Here is an 18,014-nt window from a genome sequence, read left to right as displayed (position 1 = left end):
GGGAAGCAGAGCGGGAAGGCTGCAGACATTGCTTCTGCCAGCACTCGCTCTACAGGAACGAACGGCAGGATTCCCTGCCGCTGTGAATGACTCTCGGGACACGCGTGTCCCTGGCTGCCAACGCTGCACGGGAGAGGGGCAGGGGAAGAGGCAGAGCCGAAGAGGCGGCTTCATCTGTCTCACATTGCCGCCCGGGATTTCATTCATTTATGCCGCCGGGATTTCACACATTTGGCCCCAGCGAGATTGCAACCTAATTCATTTATGCAGCCGGGAATTTTCATTTATGCGCGGGGAATATTCATTTTTCACATTGGCCACTTTGCATTTTGATTGGCCAGAACCTGAAGTGGCCAAACTTCGTGTTCTAGCCGTAACATATACAAAGCCTACTTGTACTGGTCAGCTATCCCTGTCTCCAAGACTAAAAGAGCAGTAGCGCAAACACACCTCTTTCACCAGTCTTGTCCGCACTTATATACTATTACCTGCTTCTCTGCTGCTCTGATCTCACACATGCGTTCCTGCACCGCTTCACTGCAGTCCTCAGGAGCAAGATCTGAGAGGCGGAGAAGGTGGTATGGTAATAGGATATAAGGGCGGGCCAGGCGGGTTAAAGAGGCGTGTTTTTCTGAGTACAGCACTGCTCTCTATTTTTTTCCATACACCGGGTGGATTTTCTTCTACCATAGTTGTACAGCAACACCCTTGCTGCTTTCATATGCTCCCAGCAAATGGTGGGTATGTTTATGAGCTCCCCCCACCATATGCGGCAACTGCAACTCCAGTCCGGCTCGGAAGTTTCAGCACCCACCCTATAAGACAACACCCGGCGTATAAGACGACCCCCAACTTTTAAGAAGATTTTCCTGGGTTAAAAATTAGTCTTATACGCCAGAAAATGCACTTCTTCTTTTTGTGTTTACATGTATTTTACATATTTCAAATTTACCACAGTGGTCCTTTAATTATGATGGAGGTAAGCTAAATGTGATGGAGATTATGTGATGTCTGTGATGGAGGTTAGCTAAAAGGAGAGGGCATGGCAGATATCTGCTTTGGAGAGGGGGCAGCGCACTGTAGTCTTGTTGGCTAATTTCTTTCCCTCTGTTGTGGAGATCTCGTAGGGAGGGCAAGCTGCAGTCAATGATGCTTTCCTCGGATTGAAGGATGAGCTGCTGTCTCACCTTCTCCAGTACTATGCTAGAGGTATACAGGCACTGAAGCTGTGATGACTAAAAATAGGTGTCATTAGTTTTGTGGTTGGCCTTCCAAAGCAAACCTGTGAGGAGAGAAATGTAAAGACTTAGATACTTTAATAGTGGTGCATACGTATTCCTCAAAGGGTTCCCAGATCTTATGTGAAACCCTCCACTGCTGACCGGGACCTTCTTCTTCATGTCTACTCTCCCATCCATGTACGAGCGTGCAAGTACGGTCTGTGCATGCCCAGTAGCACAAGCCGCCCATGCTCTGAGGAAAAAGCAGATATGCGCAGTACAGCCACGCTCCTACACGGGCTTTAGCGTGGCCACCAGAACATATGTTCAGAGGGCAGGGAGAGGTGGCAGCACTTCCCAACACAGGCTGCATCTGATTGACTATAGGCATAGTATTCCATACTGGACCTTTCCACCACGATGAGGCCATCCTTTTGGAAGGGTCCCTTCCAAAACGATAGTCTCATCTCGGTGGAAGGGTCCAATACAGAATACTTTCCATGCAAACTGTTTATGAAGCCAACATACTCCATCAATTTGAATTTGATGCATCTGTTTTGAATACACGATTTGTACTCTGCCTATAATTAGGCTCTGCACATCTATGCTACTTGTCATTCAGATGCAGCCTGTTTTGGGAAGTGCTGCCACATCTCCCTGCTGTCTAAAAAAATTGAAATTTACCTTAATGGCTAGCTGCTCTCATTTGATATTTGTTTACATTCTATTTCTTGAGGGTTGGACTCTAGTGCATCATTGTAGCATCTGTTTTGAATAGAACATGTGTATGTTGCCTCTAGAGGGCTCTGCACGCCCCTGTCGGTTGTCATTCAGATGCGGTCTGGTTTTAGGAAGTGCTGCCATTTCTCCCCTGTTGTCTATATGTTCAGAGGGACTCCGCCTTGGAATGGAGGACTCCAGAATGATCTGGGAAGCTTCTGGCCTATCCTTAAAGAACAACTATCAAAGAAACAGTTTTTCTGTAAACCCCACATACCTAAAGAGCTTTAAGCCAGCAACACTCTAAAGCTTTTCAGAGGTCTCTCAGCACAGCCTGTGTGATCAAAAAAATGCTTTGTTTATCAGCTGTTTGTAACAATTTTGTGTCGGCATCGGTGGGAGAGGGAGGCAGAGCTGCACTGTAACCTGGCTGTAAACCCACAGACAGGAACACAGAACTTCAGCTGATGAGTTTTCACACACATTTGAAGCTATATTTCTGCTTTCTACCATTCTGAAAAATATTTTACTCACAATATTAGAGCCAGTGAAGATTGTTCCTGTATACAGGATGTGCTGGACACAGTCCTCCATAATAATGCCCACAATGAAAACTGTTCTCTGTAAATGTCATTTTCTTCATATAAAACATGAAAAGATGAAAACAAGCATTTGTATTGCTATTTGCTTGTAATTACTGGATATATATGTGGCATTTAGAATTTTAGTTATCTTTGATAGTTGTCCTTTAAAGGACAGGTGCGAGGACAAAAAAAACAAACAAACAGGTTCTACTTACCCAGGGCTTCCTCCAGCCCCTGGCAGCCGATATGTCCTTCGCCGCAGGTGTCCCGAGTTCTCCTCCGTTTCAGATGCCGACCGCGCCAGGTCGGCATCTACTGCGCCTGCGCGAGCGTGTGGCTGCACCACTCACAATCGCCCTCACGTGGCATGGAACATTCTTCTCACATGCTTCAGACCACACAATCGGCCACGCGCTCACATAGGCATAGTAGATGCTGACCTGACGAGGTCGGCATCTGAAACGGAGGGGATTCCGGGACACCGGAGCTGTGCCGAGGGACATATTGGCTGCCAGGGGCTGGAGGAAGCCCCGGGTAAGTAAATCCCATTTTTTATTTTTCCTCGCACCTGTCCTCCTTCAAGCCTTCCCCCTACTGAGCTAAATATCTACCTTCTAACTTCATCATTTATTCATAATACACTTCAGATACACTTTAAGCTTTCTTAGGTGGTGCAGCCTCTGCTGAGCTTTCTTGACGTTGGATACTGTGTTGGCTTCCTATTTTCGATCTTGAGAGATTCGGGACTCAGGGAGTCTGAATGACTCTATCTGGATAACTGCTGCTACACTAATGACTTAGGGGATTTTATATGTAAGTAATTTAAAATAATGTTCTTCTTCTTGTGACGGCAGCACCAGTTATGTCTGCATCTGGACATTACTGATTTAAAATGTCTGGAAAACTATGGTGCAAAGCAACCTTTGCTGGCTACAACAAGCAAGGCCTTCAAAGTCAGCGGGAACACATTACTCTGCTGTAAATTGAAGGTGTCTATGCTCGAGACGAGACTGACTTCTACTCGGGCAAGAGATGTGCCTATGTATAAAAGCAAAAAATAACACAGTGACAGGGGCAAGCCAAATAAAATTATTGTATTCTGGGGTAAGTGACCAGACCACAGTGGCATGGTCTGTGCCAAGTTCCCTTCCCCCCTACCTGCTTAAGCAATTGGGTACAGAATCCATGTGGTACCCTTTAAAGGGGAACTTCAGCCTAAACAAACATACTGTCATTAAGTTACATTAGTTATGTTAATTAGAGTAGATAGGTGATATATTTTTCACCCACCCTGTTTTAAAAGAACAGGCAAATGTTTGTGATTCATGGGGGCTGCCATCTTTGTCATGGGGGCAGCCATCTTTTTGGTTGAAAGGAGGCGACAGGGAGCATAAGACACAATTCCAACTGTCCTGTGTCCTGAAAACCCCTCCCAGCTGCATGCGCTAGGCTTCAAATGTCAAATTCAAAATGTAAAAAAAAAAATTGCACCAAAACAGCAGAACGAGAACAACAACATCAGAAATCCCATCATGCTTTGCACAGCATAAGGGAAAAAATGCCCGGGCAGTTTTCTTCTGTGCAGCTAAAAATGAGGCTTGTATAAGAGAAACAAAGTTCTGATGCTGTGAAACTGTTAAAGAGACTCTGAAGCGAGAATAAATCTCGCTTCAGAGCTCATAGTTAGCAGGGGCTTGTGTGCCTCTGCTAAACCGCCGCTATCACGCCGCTAAACGGGGGTCCCTTCACCCCCAAACCCACCCCCGCAATACTTGGTCGTAGATTTGGTCGTGATTTATTGCTTCCTGGAGGCAGGGCTAACGGCTGCAGCCCTGCCTCCAGTCGCGTCTATCGGCGGCGCATCGCCGCCTCTCCCCCGCCCCTCTCAGTGAAGGAAGACTGAGAGGGGCGGGGGAGAGGCGGAGATACGCGCAGACAGACGCGCGTGGGGCAGGGCTGCGGCGGTTAGCCCTGCCCCAACCAGGAAGCGCTCCCCCGCTGCACCGAGGGGATTTGGGGGTGAAGGGTCCCCCGTTAAGCCGCGGGATAGCAGCATTTTAGCAGGGGCACACATGCCCCTGCTATCTATGAGGTCGCTTCAGACTCTCTTTAAAGAAACACCAAGCCTTTTCAGTGCTGCTGAGTCGATTTTTAGTCTGGAGGTTCACTTTAACAATGTGTTCAGAACAGAAATACATTGTAGCTTGTGGCGTAATGGTTAGCACATTTGCCTTGCAGCGATGGGTCCCCGACTCGAACGCCCGCCAGGGCACTATCTGCTTGAAGTTTGTATGTTCTCCTCAGGTTTCCCCTGGGCACTCCGATTTCCTCCCGCATCTCAAAAACATACAGTTACTTGGCTTCCTTTTAAATTGTCCCTAGACTACAATACATATATAGACATGCCTATGGTAGGGATTAAATTGTGAACCCATCTGAGACCCAGTTAATTGAGAACAGAGGTAAGAGTCACCCAGAGGTATATAAAATTTGGTAAAAAATAACTAAAATAACAAAAATAAGAGGTGGCTTACCTCAATAATAACACAATATACCAATGAAATGTATTATGCACTCGGAACGCATTTCGCATGTGTCTTTGCCCACTTCCTCAGGTCAATTACAGTACCACAGGAATCTGTTAAACCAAACAATGAGCGCATCTTAAAGGAAACCTGAGATGTAACAAAAAAAATCATAAATACCCGGAGTTTCCTCCAACCCCCTCCAGCCTGATTGCTCCCTGGGCGCCGTCCTCAACTCCTCGATCTTCTGTAAATGCTCCCGGTATCTTCTGCAGTCGGGGCTTACTGTGCATGAATGGCCCAGCTGGGCTCCCGTCGCCGTGCTACTACTCAGGCACAGAACTCTCCTGGCTGCGGGAGCGAGATGGAAGAGCACACATCCGCACTGCTCATGCGCTGACTGGCTGAAGATACCAGGACCCCTTGCGGAAGATCGAGGAGGCAGAGGACGGCGCAGAGGGAGCGATCAGGCCAGAGGGGGCTGGATGAAGCCCCAGGTATGTATGAATTTTTTTTTCTTACATCTCTGGGACACTTTAAAGAGACTCTGTATAAAAAAAAGGGCCACTGAGGGGTACTTACCTTGGGAGAGTAAAGCCTCTGGATACGGTTGAGGCTTCCTCCATCCTCCCTGTCCCAAGGTGGTCTTGTCAGGCTGTGGGCGCAGGCGCAGTAGCAGTAGCAGTAGCGCCTGCAATATTTACCTTCCTCGGCTCCAGTGTAGGTGCAGTAGTGGCTCTCGACGTACAGCAGATCCGACTGTGATCAGCAATTTACGCCTGATCCTGAGCCAAGAGCCGCTACTGCGCCTACGCTGGAGCCGGGAAGGTAAATATTTACATGGCCGCCATTTGGAGCTATCCAGCAAGACCACCGAGAGATGGAGGAGGACGGACTCAATTGGATCCAGAGGCTTCCCCCTCCCAAGGTAAGTACCCCCCAGGGGCCCTTTTCTTACAGGTTTTTTTTAAGTGACAAAAGAATATACTCTGAACAGTGCTGAGGAACATGAGCCTTCCCTCTACTTCGGTAAGTATATGTTTGGGTTTATTCCGTTCCCATTAGCTTTAAGGTTTAAAATATATAGCTGATTCCAGGAGTATGACTTACCTATGGAGGGGAAAGGCTCTGGTTCCTATTCCTCTCACGGCCCCCTCATTCCAGCGCTGTTTTTCCCAGTAGTGGTATTCAACCAATCAGTCGAATAGTGCACTCTGCCACCGCACGAGGCTTCAGAAGTCTTTGGGAGCCCGAGCGCACCTGAAAACAGGAAGCTCCGTACTGCGCCCACGCTAACGCGCTCTCTAGCGTGCTCACGTATGCACAGTACAGTTCCGAAGCCTATTCAAACGGGGGTGACATCTCTGGAATGAGAGGACCGTGAGAGTAATGGGAAGCCTCTATATACAGTAGGACCCAGAGCCTTCCCTCTCCTTCGGTAAGTATATGTTTGGGTTTTTTCGGTTCCCATTAGCTTTAAGGTTTAAAATACAGTATGTAGCTGATACCAGGAGTATTACTTGAAACCAAGTCTGCTCTGTTTGTAATAAGCCAAAGAGACATAAAAACTTCAAATAGTGTGCAAACACCCACCATACAGCGCCACCTGAAGAGTGTAAACCCACAGATCATCACCACCATGTATAAATAACACACAAAAACATACCTTCTCAGTAATCCTTTACACACCTCCCAACTTTTTGAGATGAGAAAGAGGGGCACTTAAGCCACGCCCCCGACCACGCCCCATCACAACCCTAGTCACGCATACCATAAAGATTTCATGCGAAAAATATGTTGTTTTATAATTCAAACTACACTGGTCATTTCTATCCTGGTTCATTTACCTTCATATTAACATTTTAAAATGAGTAATATATCAATTTAAAAGGTGGAAATAAAGTTTAGAGCAGAGGTCTCAAACTCCATTTACCTGGGGGCCGCAGGAGGCAAAGTCAGGATGAGGCTGGGCCGCATAAGGAATTTCACAATCGCGGCGCATCGCCGCCTCTGCCCGCCCCTCTCACTCTTCCTTCACAGAGAGGGGCGGGGAGAGGCGGCGATCCGTGCGGTGATTGACGTTAGGAGGGGCAGAGCTGAAGCTGAAAGCTCTGCCCCTTCCAGGAAATTGCCCCCCGGGTGATTTGGGGGCTCTGCAGCCCTCGTTTAGCGGCGGGGATGCGGAGAAATAATTGGGAGCACTGAAGCGAAATATAAGGAAGTTTTTGCCATCGAGGGCCACAAAATATTGTATCGAGGGCCACAAATGACCCGCAGGCCGTGAGTTTGAGACCCCTGGTTCAGAGGCGGGACAAGGTCCTCCAGCACCCAAGGCTGAGACACCAAAGTGCGCCCCTCCATCCCTCCACCCCAGCCGTCACACACTGATTGCTATTAGACTAAGAGGCGCCACAGGGCCCACAACATCCCCAACACCTTAATATCTAGTTATCTGGCTTGCAGTCACTGCTATGTATCCCCTTTTCTTATTTCTTTCTGTTTCAAACACAAATAGGAATGACAGCTGAATGAATTGTGCTCCCCCTCCTACACTGCGCCCTGAGGCTGGAGCCTCTCCAGCCTATGCCTCGGCCCGGCCCTGCCCTGGTTTAGAGTCAATCAAACACATTTTTTAGTAGATAAATATGTATATTTACATAGAAAGAGGGACAAAGTCCTGAAAGAGGGACTAATGAGGAGGAAAAAGGGCTCCCAAAGAGGGACTGTCCCTCCAAAAGAAGGACAGTTGGGAGCTATGCTTTACATTGAGAGATGAAGGAGGAAAAGGCTGACGACAGGCCCAGAACAGCGAAAAGCTGCTTGCAGAAAAGGTATCATAAAAAGTTTTTCATTTTTAAAGAAGCTAATCTGCTGGGGGCGTTTGGAGGGGGTAGGAGGGAGGCGTGGCAAACTTTTATAAAATCACAGTCTTTAACTTTTTTTCCTTCTACAAGCTGAAATAACAAGGTAACACGCTTGGCGTTACCTGATCTCAAGCTGTGATCTCTAGCTGTGTTTATATCTGTTTGGAATATGTGAATGCAGACCTCACATATTCTCCTGACAGACTGCGGCGGAGAAGATTAGCAGGTTACAGGGATATTGTGCTGGAATGACGCAGGTCTCTGAGCAGCAGCGAGTGGAGAGAGAGATTTTTCTGTGGGTTTTGTTATTTACAGTTATATTCCTGTGGACAGATATACGCCTGGGGTTATGTTTATCAAAGGCCGGTTTATGGGGTGAACAGCTTGTTCCCGCTCTAACAAGCCACTTTCCTATTCAGCAGTTCCCAGGCACGTCTCCGCACCAGATCCACAAGGCTTGGACGCCAGCTCTAAGTTAGAGTATTGGCACTTTTGCATTAGGATTTTTGATATTGTTCATTGAATTGCTACAATTAAAGCTCCTCTCTGGGCAGAAGTTACAAATTATGTGTGGGAGAGAAAAAAATACTTGCCTTTCTAGATTAATCTCCTCCCACTGACACTGCCGTCTTGTTTTTCCTTCATGTCTCTTCCCACCCAATTTAGAATAAAAGGATACCTGATGTAAATGAAACTGATATCTCAGTAGTGGAAAGACTCAGGATGGTCCAGAGGGGATGGCACTAGTCTAATTGGGGGGACCATTTGCTGCTTCCCGCATGTGGTAAATTGGTCGCTTCCACGAATTAATAAGAAATAAAGGATGCAGGGGGAAACACTAATGCTAACATTGCACACCAGGACCCTCACCCGTGGTCTTTGGGCACAAAGGTAAACTTTACTAAACCTAATTGGTTTGGCGGCATGGATAGCGTTTCCTGCTGTGACCTGTATTTCTTAGATATAAGTGGTCGTGGCCATATTGCTTCGAACAGGAAGTAGCCATGGTTCCCCTCAACTAGACTAGCACCCCAGAGGCTTCCCGGGATCCTCCTGCAGTCAAGCGTTCTACCACAGGGTCCCTCTATACCTATTCAACTCAAGTGAATTGAATAGATTCCTTATGGTCGCAAGCACGGGTGTAAATGTGTACATCCAGACTGGCCATGCACTAATAAGGTCTACCCATGACCAGCAGAACTCAGCACTTGTGCATGGAGGAAAAAAGGTATGCATAAGTGGCGTCATTCTACAGGGCATGTGCAGACAATGCTCATGCATGCGTAGTCTACTATGTGCTCACCATGTCTGGGACCGTGCAAGAAGATCCCCCCCTGTGCTGGGACGGTGGCAGAGAGCAAGGGAGAGGTTCTATGGAGAGTAGTGGCCTTACTAGGCCTGGAAACCGGGGCATGTGCCCTGAATCTGTGGACAAGTGCCCTGAATCTTTACACACCACACTCAGTTGTTACTGTTACTGCTTTGCTGATTGGTGTTTTATTGTGGACATTAAAAGATTATGGTGAACATGATGCTGAATTTGATGGTCCCTTTAGTAAAAATATTATATTGTTTTTTTCCAAACCATGCTTGCTTAGTAAGTACAGTATGTCCCCCCCCCCCCCCTCTCCTATTTTAACTATTACAAGTCTAAACATATTTACTCCAGGAGGTGGGAAACACTAGAAGTGCTGTTTGTGGAACAATGATATGTAAGGAATATTCTACCGGTAGAGTCACATATTGGCTATAAAATGTAGTCTCACGTCATGTGTTTTTAAACCAAGTTCATTTTTTGAGCTGACCCACAATGCCTTGTGTTGTGCCCTTCTCCTTTTCTTGGAGTCTCTGTAAAGATCGGTGTCAGCACACAGAGAGAATCTGATTATTGGTGATCTGCAGTATCACCAAGAATACAGATATTCTGATTATTGATGATCTGCAGAATCACCAATAATACAAGTATAACTAACTTCTGGACACCTGATAAGTGTGTTTGGTGCAACAGTATGAGTCTGGATCACCTGAGAAGCAGGCGACTCCAGATAGTAATAATGAGTATCTCCTGATAGGCTTGGAGTACACAGAGAGTCAATGTTTCCCTGAACAGCTGGGAATCAGACTCTACTGCAGTCAAAGGACTCCTGTGAGATTGAGTCCCTGACTGGATTGCAGGGAGGTCCCTCTGAGAGACAGGGAGTCCCTGCAGCTACTGGACACCCCACTGGTGGGGTGTCACAGGTAGAAGGGTCGGTCAGGCCGGGTCGGCAACACACGAGCAGATAAGGTACAGAGACAGAAGGCTGATTCGGTAACCAGGGACAGGCAGGGTTGGCAACAGGTAATCAGATGTGCAAAGGTACCGAATCAGAGAGCAGGAGCAGAGTCAAGAGATCAATAGGTCATAACAGATATCAAGCAGAGGCCTAGTCTAGAGTGTAAGGTCCGTGGTCTCAACACTCAGGGACTGATCTAAAGCACAGCACAGCAATGACACAGTTTCCCTAGTCTTGAGTGTGAGGTCCGTGGTCTCCACACTCTGGGACTGATCTAAAGTATAACACAGTAATAGCACAGGTATCTGGCTAAGTGTCAATTCCCAGGACACCTGGTTCTAACACACTGAAGGATCTGACTATGGTCTGAGTGCTCACACATAAGCATTCGCAATGGCAGACAACCAGCCACTGACAGCCAAGAAGTATATATAGCAGAGCGCTTCTCAGCGCCACCCAGTCCCATTTAACCAATCGCCTGCTGCGCTGGGATCAGCTGATCGACCTGATCAGCTGATCCCTCTCCTATTGGCATAAAGGGCCTGCCTGCCAGCGCGCGCGCGCACACGTAGCTCTCCATCTGTGTGCACTACTAGGCTCAGACAAACCAGACGCATGCCGCTGCGGAGAAACCGCCGGTCTGAACGCAGATTCAGCCTCCCCGCTGTCAGTCCACGCGGCGGTGTCTCCGCAATCCATTACAGTCTCCTGCAAAGCTAGCAGCTCCGTGGTGTGCATATCAGAGAGCATTCCTGGGGCATGTTGAGGAGAAGCTTTGTACTAATTGTGTGGCACATTTTTGAATCATTTGAAAGGTGAAAGTAATTAACCCACTATTCTTAATCTGGGTTCAGCATTGCTGTAAATCCATTTTTCATTAACCTATGAGAGTGTAGGAAAAAAAGTCAATTTTCAAGTCAAAGTTGTGTGTTCAGTGTCACTTTTAAATCCACAAGAGACTACTAACAGTGTTGTGCTAGCAGTTTGTGACAGTCTATTCGCTGTTCCATTGCTCCTTTATTGTTTAGAACCTAGGTTCTCAACGTGTGGTACGCGTACCCCAGGGGGTACTTCTGATGGTTGCAGGGGGTACTCTGGCTTCATATACTTAGCCAAGAATAACATATTTAGCATTTTAGAAAATTACAAATCTTATATAAACAACTCCTAATTTGTATTTTAGCTGATTAAATGCAATAGTAAATGCTTGGAAATTGTTTAGAACCAATTATCATGTACTATGATTAAATATATATTTGTCAAGGGGTACTTGTGATAATGTTTACTATGCCAGGGGGTACTTGGTCAGTACAGGGTGTTAAAAGGGGTACATACCAATAAAATGTTGAGAAACACTGGTTTAGAATGTATCTTGCTATTTTCTATAACTATAAGTGCGAGGAAAGCTGGGGGTTGTGGTCATCTTTGCGGTATTTTTAGGTTCTGGTTTCTGCTTTCTTTGCTCTTATTCCTCTTCATTCCCAATGTCGGCGTGACTTTATGGTCAGTAAATACATAAGGTTGGTACATCTTGCACCCTCCTCATACCCACTGAGCATTTGTGCTGTTATGGGACAATTACCTAATTAAGTAATTAATTGCCAATCCACCTGCCGCTGCCTACATTTGCTGCTCTGCACAGTTATATTCAGTATTTCAGGCACAATGGGCCATTGTAAAGTGTAGCTGGATCTGACCTAACCAGAATGTAAAGATTGGGTGGTTTGGTTGAGGGGCACTGCGTTACTACAAATCATGGGGGCACCCTGCAAACCTTTAAAGGGGCCCCCTCAATGTTTACAACCCGTCCTTGCTCCCCCTTTGTGACCCTGACAGCATGGGGGTTTATCATACAAGGGTCATAAAACAAGTGTGGACATCAGGATCTTCACACCCATAACATGTGTAGCCACAAAAACACCTGATCTGGAGTATCAAAGAAAGGGAAGGTTAGTCCTCCCCCCCCCCCCCCCCCCACACACACACACACACAAATCTCTGTGCTCATTTGCATATGCAGGGCTGTTCCCATCCTAGTTACACCTCTGGAATGGTGGCTAGGTCAGTAGTACTTTTGCTAGACAATCAGGTTTAGGTCATGTCTAAAGCACCACATGCATGGAATTTGGATGTTCTTGCCGTGCTTGCATGGGTTTCCTTAGGCTTCTAGAGTCACACTTTGACGTAGGTGGTGGGGTTATGCCCTGCTACGTGGAGCGCTCCGAATAAGCTGCAGCCACCTTGAATATAAAGGTTAACACTAATAGTACAATTGTCAGCAAAGAATCGCCCAAGCGATCAGATAAATACGGTCGGATTGGAAGTGAATAAACTTTGTCCCTAATCGACTGTGATAAAAAAGGAAACAAAAACACAGGGAAGCCGGGAGCCCACTCTGGTGTAGTAAGTGACATAACTGTTGAAGATCTAGAGCGAGTAGTAGGATACCCACAAGTCGGGGGTTGCCCGATCCAGCTGGAAGTATCGATACAGCTCATCTTCTGCTCTAAACAGGCACTTGACTCTACTGACCCAAGGAAGTGGATTTAAGACACAAAATGCGTTGTCTTGGTGCAAAATAAAAGTTTTTTGTTTTGTTTTAAGTGTAACTTGCCGCAAAGGAAGTTGCAGGGCATGCTAGGTTGTCCTTTTTTTGCTTCTGTACATTTGTTAAGCTTGAGGGGAAAAAAGACAACCCAGCATGCCTTGCAACTTCCTTTGTGCGGCAACGTACCAAATAAGAGTCAGGTAAACTGGGGAATGATCATTTATAAACAAGAAAAGTAATAGTGATTTTAACTTTTGGATTGCCTGGTTAGCATCCATATTACTTGTTTACCAGATAAAAATAAAGAATTGATTTTATGCCCGACAGCTACACTTTAAATATCTCAAGTGGTCTCCTTTGGGGTAGGCCTTTTCCATATTACCGTACACTGCTTTTTCATTTTTTTGCACTTTGGGTGCTTCCTACCCATTAGCATTCCAAATCAACTGTGAAGGATTCTAAAGGTGATTGCTTGATAACCATTTCGCTAATTGTAAAAAGTTTTTTTTATAATTGGTCGCGATGGATAGAAAGTACAGATTGGTTCATTGATGGGTATATAGTGTATTACTACAGTTTATTACTAATTGCATTTAAATGATCAATTGGGTGATTGTTCATGGAAAATTGCAATATACCTTATGGCCCCATTCACACTTGCAAAATGCAAAACGCTAGTCCTTTTGCTAGCGTTTTGCTCAGTCGATTTTTTGCGATTAACGTGAAAAAATCGCCATTCACCCTTGTCGACTTTTTGCAATTGCGATTAGCACTAAAACGCGATCGCTGGGAAATTGCATGAAAATGGTGCAGGATACACATTTGGGTTTTGGCGATTTGCGTTAATTGCCGGCGATTAACGCAAATCGCCCAAGTGAGAACGGGCCCATAGGGTATTATGGCAATAAAAGGGCTAGCGTTTGCGCGTTTTGTCAAAATTGCCGGCAAAACGCTCAGATGTGAATGGGCCTTAGGGCTCTTTTCCACTATGAAACGCGATTGCAATCACGTTTTAAACCAATTTCCACTAATGTGATTGCAATTGAGCTACTATACTCAGTATAGTAGAGCTCAATTGCATCCAAAACGCGGCAGGATGACGATTGCACTTGGGCCAAAATCGCAACGCTGCCGGATCGCACTGATGGAAATGGCCGCTGCATTCGTTTTATGTACCCAGCGTTTTGCGATATGTTAGGAATCGGAATCAGATTGCAAAACTTAGGGTGGGGAAAAAAAGGGCCCTAAGCCTGGCCAGAGTGCTACACTTTGAGGGCCCGTTTCCACTACAGCGAATCTGCATGCGTTTTATGCATGCAGATTCGCACAAGCAATAGAAGTGGAGGGGCCTGTTTCCACTTCTGCGGGAATCTGCACAACAGACCCATCAGAATTCGCACTCCGGCCACACCCACGCGCGATTCGTCGGTAATGTAGCTAAATAGGAAACCCGCAAGTGTTTTAGTCTTGAGGTATTCCCGGCGTTTCCGCATGCATTTTCGTTTTAAAAACCCATGTCAATGCATTCCGGCATTGACATGGTTAAAATCGTGTTGTGAAAACCGCGAGCGATTCCACATGAAAACCTGCATAGAAACGGCAACACAACCGCATCCGGATTCGTTGCTGCGATTTTCCCGTCGAAATCGCGCCGCACAAGTGGAAAACGGGCCCTCAGCCAAGACCTCTGAACTGCAGTTCCGCGGGATGCTCCGGAGTGAGCCGGCCTATATGTCTTGGATTGCCTAGAGTGAATAAATGGCAGTTACTGGATTTCTCTAATGGGAATATCTTTGGAATGAGATGGCTCTGGTGTAATTGCGTGTACATGCAGACTGGCCATTCAGTGAAGACAGCAGCAGTATAGCTTAAAACTTGTAACAAAAACAAAGTGCCCCTGGGGGGTACTTACCTTCGGGAGGGAGAAGCCTCTGAATCCTAGCGAGGCTTTCCCAGTCCTTCTCCATCCCACGGTGGTCTCGCTGTGCCCCTCGGATAAGCGAGCATGTAAATATTTACCTTCCCGACTCAGGCGCAGTAGCGGCTCTCTGCTGTATCAGGTGGAAATAGCCGATCCCAGTCGGGTCTGCTCTACTGCGCAGGCAACTTGCGCCTGCGCAGTTTGGACCCTCCTTTTTAAACCTGCTATTGCAATTTCATGCGACTAACACCTATGCTTTTAATAGAGACAGGGCTTGTTTTGGCCAGCTGGGGGCATCCTGGAGCATCTGTCCAAACAGTAAGCAGTAATGTACAAATCTATTCTATGTTTCCTGGATCACGTGTGCTCTTCACAGTGGTTACCACCAGCTTTAGTTATCATTCGCAGTAGGTTACAGGAGCAGCTTCTCTCCTAACCTCCGGCTCCCGTCGTGGAGCTCTGCCAGGCTCTTCCTACGTCTGTCGGCTGGTCGTGTGGGAAATTCAATCTCCCTGGAAGATAGTTTTTTCTCTCTGTGGGAAATTTATTAATGAGACGCTGCTGCCTGATCTCCTCCTGGCCATTTCTAGCTGTGCATTAGAACCTATTGAAGGCAGCGTGAAGAATCGCCTGCCGTCATTATGATGAATGCAAGATTTCTAATTCTTCAATGATGGCGCTAAGCTGAAACGCCAGATAGGAGGCGGGATCCAAAGTTCACAGCCCAGCATGGAGGGAGTGTGACATCATTGGGGGAGCGTTGGATGTATTTTTCTTGTACAAAATCAAATGTTTCAGCTTTCTCTGAATAACTGTGTATTGAAGGAGCCTGTGGTGGATGGGAATATATAAATCAGGGCTGCAGTTACATCTCGGGAGCCTACAGCAGCAGACACTCTCTGGCCAGGGCAGTTTTTAGGCATAGGTACACCAAGCAGATACCTGGGGTGTCCACTGTAGGAGGGGGCACCACAGAGCTAGTATTAGCACACTGTACTTTATGGAATCTTATAGCCAACTGTTACTTCCATCAAAGAAAACCTGAACCGAAAATAAACTTATGAGCTAATGATTTGTATGAGTAATACAGCCAAGATTCTCCTATTGTTTTCTAGTACAGGAAGAGTAAAAAAACAACTTCAGTTGTTTTCTATGTTAAAGAGCTTCTCTGAGCTATTTGACTTAATGTGAACCTCCGGACTAAAAATTTACTCAGCAGAACTGAAAAGGCTTGGTGTTTCTTTAACAGTTTCACAGCATCAGAACCTTGTTTTTCTTACCACAGCATCATTTTTAGCTGCATTTTTAGCTAAGCTCCACCCATCAAAGAAAAAAAGCATGATGGGATTTCCTATGTTGTTGTTCACGTTGCCTAGCAACTGGGAGTGGTGATCAGCACACAGGAAAGTTGGAACTGTGTCTCATGCTCCCTGTCACCTCCTTTCAACCAAAAAGATGGCTGCCATCATGATATCAAACATTTGTCTGTTCTTTTAAAACAGGGTGGGTAAGAGATTATATTACTTATCTATTTTAATTAACATAACTAATGTAACTTAATGACAGTATGTTTATTTAGGCTGGAGTTCCTCTTTAACTTGGTCAGAAACAGTTGTGTTTTACGAAGCACTTAAAACAGCCAAGAAAAAGTTAGCAAGAGCTTGAGATGAGGCTTTACTGCAGGAACAGTCCTGTGACCACTGGGAGCCTCATGCTATGTATACAACCTTATAACGTGGGCTGTTATTGGCTGGTAAGCCTTTTTCCTTTTGGCTGCTGGGATTCACATTTATTGGCCTGATACCTCAGATGTGAAGCACGGTGGCATTGTATCACATACCTACTTGTGGCCTGCGCTGATTCAATTACATTATTACAGCAGTGAAGCACTGCAGGCATTTTCTCTATCAATTACATTAGCTTCTGTGATAAAACGTGCATGTTTTCACACATACAGACACACGTGGTGTGCAGAAGACACTTACAGAAAACTGACAGATGAGTGTGCTCCCAGCCTCAGCTTATTACACTCACTCTGACCGCCTCTGATGGAGCATAACTGGCTCTGCAGACTTCTCCAGCATCACTACAGTACAGAGCACTTGGGGAGGGGTAGAGAGGTTGGGGGCTGGGTGTTGTACACAAGAGGCTGCTGCACTCTAAATAGGGACTGTCTACAAATCTTTGTCTACACAACATTGTATGATTCGTTATCAGTGGCTGAGCAGATGCAGTCATTAGAACAATTGTGCAGAGAGCAAAAAAGCTTTTTTTTTCTCCGTACCCTTAGTTGTCAGTCTCTCTCAGGACAGGAGAAAGAAACTTCTCACCCTATGGGGCCTCCTGCGGCTTCTGGGTCCCCCTGCGGATGCATCCCTTGCAGGGTCTATTGTTACGCCCCTGCTGCAACACTCACCACAGGCCCCGGGAACAATGATGACGCATTACATGTGGGGCTGTCTAGCAGGTGAAGGTGGCGGCACTAAAGTGATTTCCAGTAGATCTATTGCTGTATGAGCTGGTAATGGATCTCCTTCTGATCAGATTCAATCAGAGAGGGATCTATCTGGTGGTGGATCTGGTCTCCAGTGTTTAATGCTGGGAATACACGGCTCGATTCTGAGCCATTTAGAGGGCTCGATAGATAATTTCCGACATGTCTGATCTCCCGCCCAATCGCTTCGCCGCTCGATTCCGCTTTGAACCCAATGCAAAAAAATAAGAAAAACGAGCAGAAGATAAGAGAATCACCTGCGGATTCGAGCGGGGAATCGATTGAGTGGGAGAATCAAGCGGCAAAATTGAGCCGTGTATGCCCAGCATAATATATGGCCACCTTTACTGTAAGTCCAATGTACCAGCTTATTCTATACATACTGGGGTGACATGCGTATTACATAAAACTGTGTAAAATAAACAGTACAGCTATGTTACATTGTGGACCCAGGAGTCAGACTAATTTAAACAGAAACTTTTACCTAGGATTGAACTTCAAATAGATCATCAGAAAAGTCTGCATGGCTGCTATTGTATTAAAACCCCTCCCACAGAGTGATGTTAGGCCATGGCCCTGACAGATTTCTGTCTGTGAACCTTGTTGCATTGTGGGAAATTATGGCTGTTTCCAACTGTCAAGCAACCAGTATCTTCCTCTGTGCATAGCGCTCTCAGTAACAAACCGGTGAGATCACCGGAAGGGACTAAAGGTGGCCACACCACCATACCATTTTTTAAATATCTGTTCAATTCAAGAATAGCAATCATTTTTTCTGACTGATTGTAACAATTCAAAAATCTGACTAATGTACCACACACCTATATTCAATTTTTCCCCAAGAAAAAAATTGATTAGAACT

At 46.1% G+C, this 18,014-nt stretch overlaps 1 protein-coding gene, 1 long non-coding RNA gene and 1 pseudogene across 7 annotated transcripts in view; 2 read left to right on the top strand and 1 right to left on the bottom strand.

Moving 5' to 3' along the window:
• Positions 1-18,014, top strand: part of GALNT13 (polypeptide N-acetylgalactosaminyltransferase 13) — a 391,024-nt gene that overhangs the window by 23,975 nt on the left and 349,035 nt on the right. The window lies entirely within an intron of this gene.
• Positions 958-18,014, bottom strand: part of LOC137525048 (uncharacterized) — a 42,681-nt gene continuing 25,624 nt past the window's right edge. Inside the window, exon 3 of the long non-coding RNA XR_011022852.1 lies at positions 958-1,282. This is a non-coding gene — a long non-coding RNA (uncharacterized lncRNA). The remainder of the gene's footprint in view (positions 1,283-18,014) is intronic.
• On the top strand, positions 3,417-3,762 carry LOC137525303 (large ribosomal subunit protein eL33-like; annotated as a pseudogene).

This window comes from Hyperolius riggenbachi, chromosome 7 (assembly GCF_040937935.1).
Source record: "Hyperolius riggenbachi isolate aHypRig1 chromosome 7, aHypRig1.pri, whole genome shotgun sequence".
Taxonomy (NCBI): Eukaryota; Metazoa; Chordata; class Amphibia; order Anura; family Hyperoliidae; genus Hyperolius; species Hyperolius riggenbachi.
Note: the sequence above shows the minus strand (reverse complement) of the source record. Positions and strands in the feature narration are given on the sequence as shown.